This window comes from Strongylocentrotus purpuratus, unplaced genomic scaffold (assembly GCF_000002235.5).
Source record: "Strongylocentrotus purpuratus isolate Spur 01 unplaced genomic scaffold, Spur_5.0 spur5_scaffold_7, whole genome shotgun sequence".
NCBI classification, from domain to species: Eukaryota; Metazoa; Echinodermata; class Echinoidea; order Camarodonta; family Strongylocentrotidae; genus Strongylocentrotus; species Strongylocentrotus purpuratus.
Window position 1 is genome coordinate 13,016,774 of NW_022145613.1, and position 10,693 is coordinate 13,027,466.

The following is a 10,693-nucleotide window of genomic DNA, read 5'->3' on the forward strand; positions in this document are numbered from 1 at the left end:
CATCTCCTATAGCGATTACACGTAAACGGAAAATGGAATTCAGAAATCCTACTTTGCAAGTAAAATATGAGCATGATCCCGGCATATGATCGAAAAATGAAGTACACATTGGAGATAGCTCATTGTCTCAGCTACAACATATCCAAAACTCACTGAAAACAACGTTACAAAAACGGAGATGTTGCTCGCGAAAGACGGAAATGTAGAATGCAGTTTTGAGAAATAGTCATGTCCCATAGACAATACACGCAAAATGTGAAAAATTGACATGCCTCCTTTAATCGCAAAAATACGCCATGATACCTTTGTCAAACTGGACAATTATGTACACTACATTTGTAGAAAATTGTCTCAGCTAGAACATATCAAAATTTGGAAGAAAAAAAAATCAATATTTACAGAGATACAATCAATTTTCCAAAAATATGCATCCGTCATAATATGCAAATTTAAATTTCGAGTTTGGAGGCCATTATGATGACATTATGAGTTAATTGAGAGTCAAATGAGACATGAAATCATATTTCCATTTCATAATCTATCCACATATGAAAGAATATTGGGAGTTTCTATCTATTCTGAAGAGTTACAATGAATTTTGTATAGGCATTTTTTGGCCCATGTATTGTGGATAAAGATCACGCAAATCCGCGCGTGCTGTCAACTTTGACGGACGCTCATTGCGTTATTAAAAGGTGAACAAATTATCAAAATGCTTGGAAAAATGTACAAAATACGATGACGGAGAAAATACGGCGATTCTATGTTGCAAAATGCTGGTACGCGCAAAAAACGCGCGCGCATGCGCGTGAGCGCGATTTTTGGTCAAATGCTCTATATGGCCTGAAACCAAAGACGTTTAAATATAATTACTAGACGGAAAGCAGCACGCGCGGAAACCATTACACGAATGGGATTAGGCTCCGCCTCTTTTGGATCATTTGAAGACAAAATAAGCACCCGAGGCGGCTTTTTGATTGGATATGAGCCTCATGAATATGTATTTTATCGATAGTATCGTTTAAGAAACCGGATAATATATTTGACCTCATTGCGTCACTTTAATTATGCAGATTTATGCACGACGCTACTACACTCGCACAAACTGAGAAGATTTAGTTCATTGAGAATGGGTGAGTAATTGATTGAAATATGAGTAGATTAAGTGAATTTAGTCATCAATTTTGAAAAAGCTACAATATTCTTCGTGATCTACAGTAATTTCGTTTCATTTTGAGACAGTTCTCAACAGATTGTTTGGGAAAACACTAGGAAAATATTCCTCTTGAAATTGCAGTTTGATTTTTATCGTCATGAAATAGTTTGACTGCGGTTTGCCGTCATTTCACTCTAGTACTCCAGTTAGGGCCCCGGGGTTTCGGCAGGCCCACCCCGAGGAATTTCGGTGCTCATTTGCATCAAGATCAAACTTTCAAATCAAGTTTTATTTCAGATTTGATCGTCATCATGAATCTAATTCACCAATCATCGATTGAATTTAAATATAGATTTAACGTTACACCTTAAAATAATCTATGAAGCATGATTTTTGATAATCCAAGTGGATTAATTCTTGTTAAAATCTTTGACCTAGAGTCTAGACTAGATGTGGACCCTGATTGCTTACTTATCATCAGTGCCATCCGTTCGCTCATAGTAGTTGCATCATCGGTACGCGGTGCGTGTCAACTTTATTTAGGGTCTAGATCTAGGCCTAGAATAGGCCTAGACCTAGACTCTAGACCAAAATTATCTGTGACCATTGATAATCAAACAACTCCAAATCCTATTTCATTTAGATGTAAACCTGGAACTTATTAATAAAAATATTTAAAAAAAAACAACAACACTAGGCCTAGATCTCTAGGATTAGTTTATTTAATAGTGGGTCCAGTGTGCTTGTCAAGTAATTGTCTTTAGTTAGACTGAGAGGTCTGTAATATAGATCTAGGTTTTTAGACTAGAGTTGAGACGAATCTAGACCCCTATTAATTTTTAGAGATTTTTTTTCTTCTCCAAATTGTGCAGTTCATGTTGATAAATCTTTTTTTGTTTTATGTAAGAGAAAAACCCTAGACTAGATCTAGACCTAGTCCACAATTATGTTTACTTATGTAGTCCACCTCTTCTTCTTGTTTTAATAAACCAATTCTACTTGAAACTACTTTATATTCATATAGGCCTAGGCCTAAAGCACTTTTTGAGGCACAAATTAAATCTTCCATTTAGTTTTACTTTGTACTGTGGTCCATTAAATAGGAATGTTGATTTCCACACCATATTAAGCCAACCATGACATCAAAAATAGCTGTAGACTAGGGTCTAGTTTTATTGCTAGATCTATTTTATTTTGTTAAGGAGAAAGGGACGCCTAATTGATTGTCATATTGATTTTTTTTCTTCTTGTTCCAACAGATTGAAACTGAAGAAGAGCTGGAAGGAGTTAGCTGATGAGTAGACATTACAACATTTTTTATAGTTGCAAGATGACGCAGAAAGTCCCATCCAGGTAAAAAAAAAATCAGGATATTTAGCACACAAACATAAAACGACCACCTATTAATTCACTGAACACGAAATGTAACTAAGTTTATGTTGCAAGCGTATACAGGGGCAGGGGTGGGTCCAGGAATTTCTTGCTGGGAAGGGGGGGGGGGGCACACCGTGGGAAAGAGAACATATATATATATTTTTAAGTCCCCCCAAAAATCGCCTCAAAAAACGACTCAGCCAGCCGCTGAAGGGGGGGGGGGGGTTAAGAGGACACTTTTTTTTGGTTACAAAATATTTTAATTTGACATTTTGCTCCGTTGGGGGGGGGGTAAGGTCACCTTTTCAGGTAAGCCATTGGCATATTTTTTTATATTTTTTTAAATTTTTTTTTTTTTGTTCGGGGGGGGGGGGGGGCGTAATGCACATTCAAAGCACTACATGATCATACATGTAGGGTATACACAGGACCCCTCATTACTTTTTTGGAATTGCTTTCACTTCTTGAGCAATGAAGATCAAGAAGAACACAAAATAAGTTCAATGAAAGTCTGTTTATAGGATGTATTATGTTTGATATGTAGCCATTAATATCAATTTGTAATTGAAGTACCTACATTGTTTTCTCTCATGTAGGATGATGCTTCGCTACAGTGGATGATGAAGCCATGCTGGTCTACAAACTCAGGAGAGGAACAAAGAACAGATATTGACGGGATCATATCTAGAGATGCAGGCCTACTACACTTCATACGAGCAAGTGTGCTATTAAATATACATGTAGGTACCCCAATAAACTATTGTGGAACACATATCATGCAGAAAGTTATAGATCTGACAAAGATATTTTTCATTGTCCGTTGACTTGTAAAGAATACTTGCCTGAATATCATAATTGTGATTTAGATTAAAAATAAAATGTCAATATAGATGAAATATAAGTCTACATTACGTATGTTTCAGTAGCATTATTTCCAGCAGAGCACATTCTCTGGTCCAACTTGTTTGGTGAATTTATGTCCCATACTTAACCGAGTATTATTCAATTATGAGCATGAGTTTACAGTACAAGTACATTGTACATGTATTACTTATTTCATACCTTGCCTGATCCAAGCTCCAGCATGCCTATTGTCTTAATAGGATCATCTGAAATAATCTAAGATGTGGTCAGTATCTAGTCTTGTAGGAAATATAGTTTAGGTTTGCCCACTAGAACCCCAAGTGAATTTCGGTCCTTCCTCATTTTGTCAGAGCAGGTATCAGGGTGTATGTTATTAGTTATTGTTGATTTTCTTATAACACTGTATCCTATTTCATTTTCCTATTCAACAGACTTGGGTTATCATTACAGCCCTTTCTTCTGAAAACTAGGCTACAACTTTATTGATGGATGCAGAAAACATCTACATGGGACTACGTCTTAAAGATGCCACCCTCATATGAGGACAGTAGAGATGGGTTTAAACTTGAATATTTATGATGCTATTTATTTATTATTTGTATTATTTGTTTGTAGAATACCACATTTACAAAAAGCTAATGAATTTATCATCTTGTCAACTTTCACATAATTAAAGATGACTAATCATCAAGGAATAAACATTAACATTTTAACAATGTCAACTACCATTTTATAGCCGGATGAAACTTAGGGCTGGGCAGAAAGAAATTTCCTTGAAATTTGAGTGATAAAGATCTATCAGTCTATATCAAAGATTGAATTAATCAATGATATTTTAATTATAATTGTACATGTTGAAGTTCATTTACCTCAGTCTATGGACTTTTTCAAGTATTGTGTGTAAGAAGGTTTGAAAGACAACCCTCTAAATGCACTAAATATGGAAACTGCTAATCATCATTTTGCCTTTTGTATCCAAACTGCTAATTTTGATAGAATCATTTTTTGATACTTCCTAGTTTAAAAAAACAGGGGGGGGAGGGCTTGTTATCCTCTTCATGGTGCTGTTTCTACATGGACCATGTAACAGGTTGCAAAAGTGTAAACAATATTATATTTGTTATATGTTTATATTAAAAGGATTTAGAAAATGAAAAAGTTTTGAATTATAGAATTACTGTTGGTAGAAGTAATGGCAGTATTGATGTGTAAGGGAAGGGGGTAGTTTTCCAAGTGAAATTAACGGTATACCAATGTCAAATTAATAAAAAAAAAAGTGAAAAATATTCTTAAAAATAAAATTATAAAGGACATGGGCCTCCTAACTAACCAACCCTGGTACTGTACCACTTCTGGGTTTGTTTGTTTGTTGTTTTTTTTTTTTTGGGGGGGGGGGCAACCCAATTCAAAATTTCCAGTGTTAAATTCCATTGTCTTTAAACAAAAATCATGTCAAGATGTTGAAAAACAATGTTTCACTTTCCGTTTTCAAGTTAGAAAATTTGAATAAAATGATTAACATATTTTCCGATCTCTCTGGTCTCTACATTAAAAATGTTCAAAGCTCCTGCAAAGGCTGCAAAAAGGAAAAGTGAAGAATCCAAGTGAAATGTGGACAGTAATGGAGTGAATATGGAATGGTTGATCGTAGTTGATAACGAGTAAGTGTAAATGAGTGGTAATAACAACTACGACTGAAAGTGAGACAGAAAGGAACTGCAACAGGTTGTTCAGTCAAGACAACAAACCGTTAGTTGCAGAAGATAATTTACGAAAGACAAAAAGAGAGAGAAAGGGAATCATTAAGGTACGATGAGAGTGGGTGGAGAGAAACCATCCACTTTGCCACATAATTTGTTTGTCTAAAATAAGGAAACTTTATACATTAGCATATTTAAAATGTATAATCATAGCCAGAGAATGTGTTGTTATATGGCTTTAATATAGCATGTTTGATTTAATAAAACAAAAACAGACCCAGTTATTGATAGACTAAAAAGGAAATAGGACATTAAGAATATCAGTATTTCTTATTCAATGAAGTTAAGGCCACTCCCCCATATTAAAAAACAACAACAACACAACAACGAGAGGAACTTTTAAGATCCACTTCCAGATGCATCCTGGGTACACCAGCTGTTATACTTGTGATCGATAATACAAGTTCGAGCGCGTATTTCACCTTACGTGATCGCATCAGAATAGTCCACACTGATTCGCTGAATCACTTGCGTTGCTAGCGCGCAGCGTGATGAATAAATTACCCATAATTCCGTACAGTAGATTATTTGACCTCTCTAATTACGCTGATACGCGTATTGTCTTTTACCATGTAGTAAACATCATTCCAGTACACTTTTCGCGGGGATCATCCTACAGAATGCATAATTCATAAGGCTCATGAATTATGCAAGGGGGCTTATTTTGGCTTCTAATGGATCCGGACAAAATGGCGGAGCTTAGGGGGCCTGCCTGAAACGTATGCAAAAAAAATTTGGGATGATTTGGAGCATTTTAATTTTTTTAGCGCGCGTTAACGCGCGCACCTACGCGTACGCGCATTTTTACGCGCATATATTGACCTCAAATTGACCGGACGGATATTGACCTTGATCATGACAAATATGAATGAGAAATGGCTTTCCGTTATGAAGATATGATCATAAGTTGATTTTAACAAAATGGCGTCTAGATGACGTCACGATAATTTTGAGTCTTTGAAAAGTCACGCAGTTCTAAGTTAGACTAAGATCTATCATCATTGAAAGTTTCATGACAATGGCTTTATTCAGTCTTGAGATATCCTGCGAACAAAATCGAGGAAGAATAATAATAAATAATAAATAAATAAATAAATAAATAATAAAAATCTTGACGAAATCAAAAGGTGATACGTCTACGTACGTATCACCTAACTAGACTTTAATTCGTCACTTAGACGAATTAGGTGATACGTATGATAATGGTTTACATAACGAATAATGCATCAGAAGATATATTATTTTATAAAATGCTTCTCCCATTTATATGCTTCTCCCATTATGGTCTATCCATATGTCAAGATTAAATTGCGTCTCCTTGATCATCATGGATCTAGGGAAGATAGATTGAAACAATATATGACCTTTGACCCTGTGCAGTAACCAGTTACACATTTGACTCTAATTTACATCATGAAGAACACCTTTTGACGATTTTATCTTATTGAAAGAAATGAAAATGTAATTGATAAATGATTATCATCATTATGATAATGATGATCATGATGATAATGATCATGATTATGAGCGCGATCCTAAAATCTTATTGAAAAAATGAGGGTTGATTTAGATAGCATATAGTCTCAGCTACAACATAACCAAAAATCAACAAAATCCAAGCTAAAACAACGGAGATTTTGCTCGCGAAAGACAGGAGTGTGGAATCCAGTTTTGAGAAAAAGTCATGTCCCATAGAGAATACACGCAAAATGTGAAAAATTAACATGCCTCCTTTAATCGCAAAAATACACCATGATGCCTTTGTCTAAATGAAGAATTGTGGCAACTGCATTTGTAGAAAATTGTCTCAGCTAGAACATATTAAAATGTGGAAGAAAAACAATTAATATCTACTGAGATACAATCAATTTTTCCAAAAATATGCTGACGTCATAATATGCAAATTTAAATTTCGAGTTTTGAGGCCATTATTATGACGTCATGAGGTAATTAAGGGTCAAATGAGACATGAAATCATATCTCCAACTCATAATCGATCTAAATATGAAAGAATATTGGGAGTTCCTATCTATTCTGAAGAGTTACAATAAATTTTGTATAGGCATGTTTTTGCCCATGTATTGTGGATAAAGATAACGCAGGTCTGCGCGCGCTGTCAATTTTGACGGACGCCCATTGCGTTATTAAAAGATGAACAAGTTATCAAAATGCTTGGAAAAATGTGCCAAATATGATGGTAGAGAAAATACGGCGATTCTATGTTGCAAAATGCAAGTACGCGCAAAAAAACGCGCGCGCATGCGCGTGAGCGCGATTTTTAGTCAAATGCTCCATATGGCCTGAAACGTATGCAAAAAAAAATTAGGATGATTTAGAGCATTTTTAATTTTTGAGCGCGCGTAAACGCGCGGAAGAACGCGCACGCGCGCATTTGCGCATGTTTACTGATCTGAAATTGACCGGACGGATATTGAACTTAATCATGATAAATATGAATGAAAAATTCCTTTCCGTTATGAAGATATGATCATAAGTTGATTTTCACAAAATGACGCCTGGATGACGTCACGATGTCGTTGAGTCTATGAAAAGTCACGCAGTTCTAAGTTGGACTAAGATCTATCATCATGGCAAGTTTCATGATAATGGCTTTAGCCATTCTTGAGATATCCTGCGAACAAAATTGAGGAAGAATAATAATAATTTCTCCTATACAGACACAAAATAAATACTAGACTTTAATTCGTCACTTAGACGAATTAGGTGATACGTATGATAATGGTCTACATAACGAATAATGCATTAGACGATATATTATTTTGTAAAATGCTTCTCCCATTCATATGCTTCTCCCATTATGATCTTTTCATATGTCAAGATTAAATTGTGTCTCCTTGATCATCATGGATCTAGGGAAGATAGATTGAAACAATATATGACCTTTGACCCTTTGCAGTAACCAGTTACACATTTGACTCTAATTTACATCATGAAGAACACCTTTTGACGTTTTTATCTTATTCAAAGAAATGAAAATGTAATTGATAAATGATTATCATCATTATGATAATGATGATCATGATGATCATGATCATGATCATGAGCGCGATCATGACATCTTATTGAAAAAATGAGGGTTGATTTAGATAGCATATAGTCTCAGCTACAACATACTCAAAAATCAACAAAATCCAAGCCGAAATAACGGCGATATTGCTCGCAAAAGACAGGAATGTAGACTCCAGATTTTAGAAAAAAGTCATCTCCCATAGGGATTACACGCAAAAAGTAATGGATTAAGTGAAAATAGGGTAATAATAAAGTAAAAAGGGTTATTTATGACATTATTTGCGAATCTACGTGTTTAAAAAATCAAAAGCGATGGTACAGTGAAGGTCAAAAGGAAAAAAAAGTGAAAAAAAAAGTGTTGGAGACACCCGGACTCGAACCATGGATCTCGAGGATGGAAGTCAAGTGCGTTACCGATATACCAAAACATTTCCCATAGCGATTACAGGTAAACGGAAAAAGGAAATTCTCAAATCCCACTTTGCAAGTAAAATATGAGCATGATCCCGGCATCTGATCGAAAAATGAAAGGCACACGTGTGATAGATTATTGTCTCAGCTACAACATATCCGAAGCTCAGCAAAAATTAAGCTAAGACAACGGAGATTTTGCTCGTGAAAGACAGGAGTGTAGAATCCAGTTTTGAGAAAAAGTCATGTCCCATAGAGAATACACGCAAAATGTGAAAAATTGACATGCCTCCTTTAATTGCAAAAATACGCCATGATGCCTTTGTCAAAATGAAAAATTGTGAACACTTTTTTTGTAGAAAATTATTTCAGCTAAAACATATCAAATTTTGAAAGAAAATTAATCAATATTTACAGAGATACAATCAATTTTCCAAAATTATGCTAACGTCATAATATGCAAATTAAAATTTTGAGTTTGGAGGCCATTATGATGACGTCATGAGTTAATTGAGGGTCAAATGAGACATGAAATCATATTTCCGACTCATAATCTATCTAAATATGAAAAAATATTGGGAGTTTCTATCTATTCTGAAGAGTTACAAAGATTTTTGTATAGGCATGTTTTTGCTCATGTATTGTGGATAAAGATAACGCAGGTCCGCGCGCGCTGTCAACTTTGACGGACGCTCATTGCGTTATTAAAGGGTTAACAAGTTATCAAAATGCTTGTAAAAATTTTCCAAATATGATGATAGAGAAATTTCGGCGATTCTATGTTGCAAAATGCCAGTACGCGCGAAAACGCGCGCGCATGCGCGTGTGCGTAATTTTTTTATCAAATGCTCCATATGTCCCATAGAGAATACACGCAAAATGTGAAAAATTGACATGCCTCCTTTAATCGCAAAAGTACGCCTTGATGCCTTAGTCAAAATGAAAAATTGTGGCAACTATACTTGTAGCAAATTGTCTCAGCTAGAACATATCAAAATTTAAAAGAAAATTGATCAATATTTACAGAGATACAATTAATTTTCCAAAAATATGCTGACGTCATAATATGCAAATTGAAATTTTGAGTTTGGAGGCCATTATGATGACATCATGTGTTAATTGAGGGTCAAATGAGACATGAAATCATATCTCCAACTCATAATCTATCTAAATATGAAAACATATTGGGAGTTCCCATCCATTCTGAACAGTTACAATGAATTTTGTATAGGCATGTTTTTGCCAATGTATGGTGGATAAAGATAACGCAGATCTGCGCGTGCTGTCAACTTTGACGGACGCTCATTGCGTTATTAAAAGGTGAACGAGTTATCAAAATGCTTGGAAAAATGTACCAAATATAATGACAGAACAAATTCGGCGATTCTATATTGCAAAATGCCAGTACGCGCGAAAATGCGCGCGCATGCGCGTGTGCGTAATTTTTTTATCAAATGCTCCATATGGCCTGAAACGGATGTAAAAAAAATTGGGATGATTTGGAGCATTTTAATTTTTTTCGCGCGCGTAAACGCGCGGACATAAGCGTACGCGCATTTTTGCGCGCATTTATTGACTTGAAATTGACCGGACGGATATTGAGTTTAATCATGATAAATATGAATGAAAAATGGCTTTCCTTTATGAAGATATGATCATAAGTTGATTTTCACAAAATGGCGCCTGGATGACGTCACGATGACCTTGACTGTCTGAAAAGTCACACAGTTCTAAGTTAGACTAAGATCTATCATCATTGAAAGTTTCATGATAATGGCTTTATTCAGTCTTGAGATATCCTGCGAACAAATTCGAGGAAGAATAATAAAAATAAATAATAATAATAATAACTAGACTTTAATTCGTCACTTAGACGAATTAGGTGATACGTATGATAATGGTTTACATAACGAATAATGTATTACACGATATATTATTTTGCTTCTCCCATTCATATGCTTCTCCCATTATGATCTATTCATATGTCAAGATTAAATTGTGTCTCCTTGATCATCATGGATCTAGGGAAGATAGATTGAAACAATATATGACCTTTGACCCTGTGCAGTAACCAGTTACACATTTGACTCTAATTTAC

At 35.1% G+C, this 10,693-nt stretch overlaps 1 long non-coding RNA gene across 1 annotated transcript; it reads left to right on the forward strand.

Annotated features, from left to right (window-relative positions):
- Nucleotides 1–856: 856 nt before the first annotated feature.
- LOC115919728 lies at nt 857–4,670 on the forward strand. The gene is made up of 4 exons (XR_004061980.1): nt 857–1,133; nt 2,416–2,509; nt 3,127–3,270; nt 3,826–4,670. It is a non-coding gene; the product is annotated as an uncharacterized LOC115919728 (long non-coding RNA).
- Nucleotides 4,671–10,693: the final 6,023 nt, after the last annotated feature.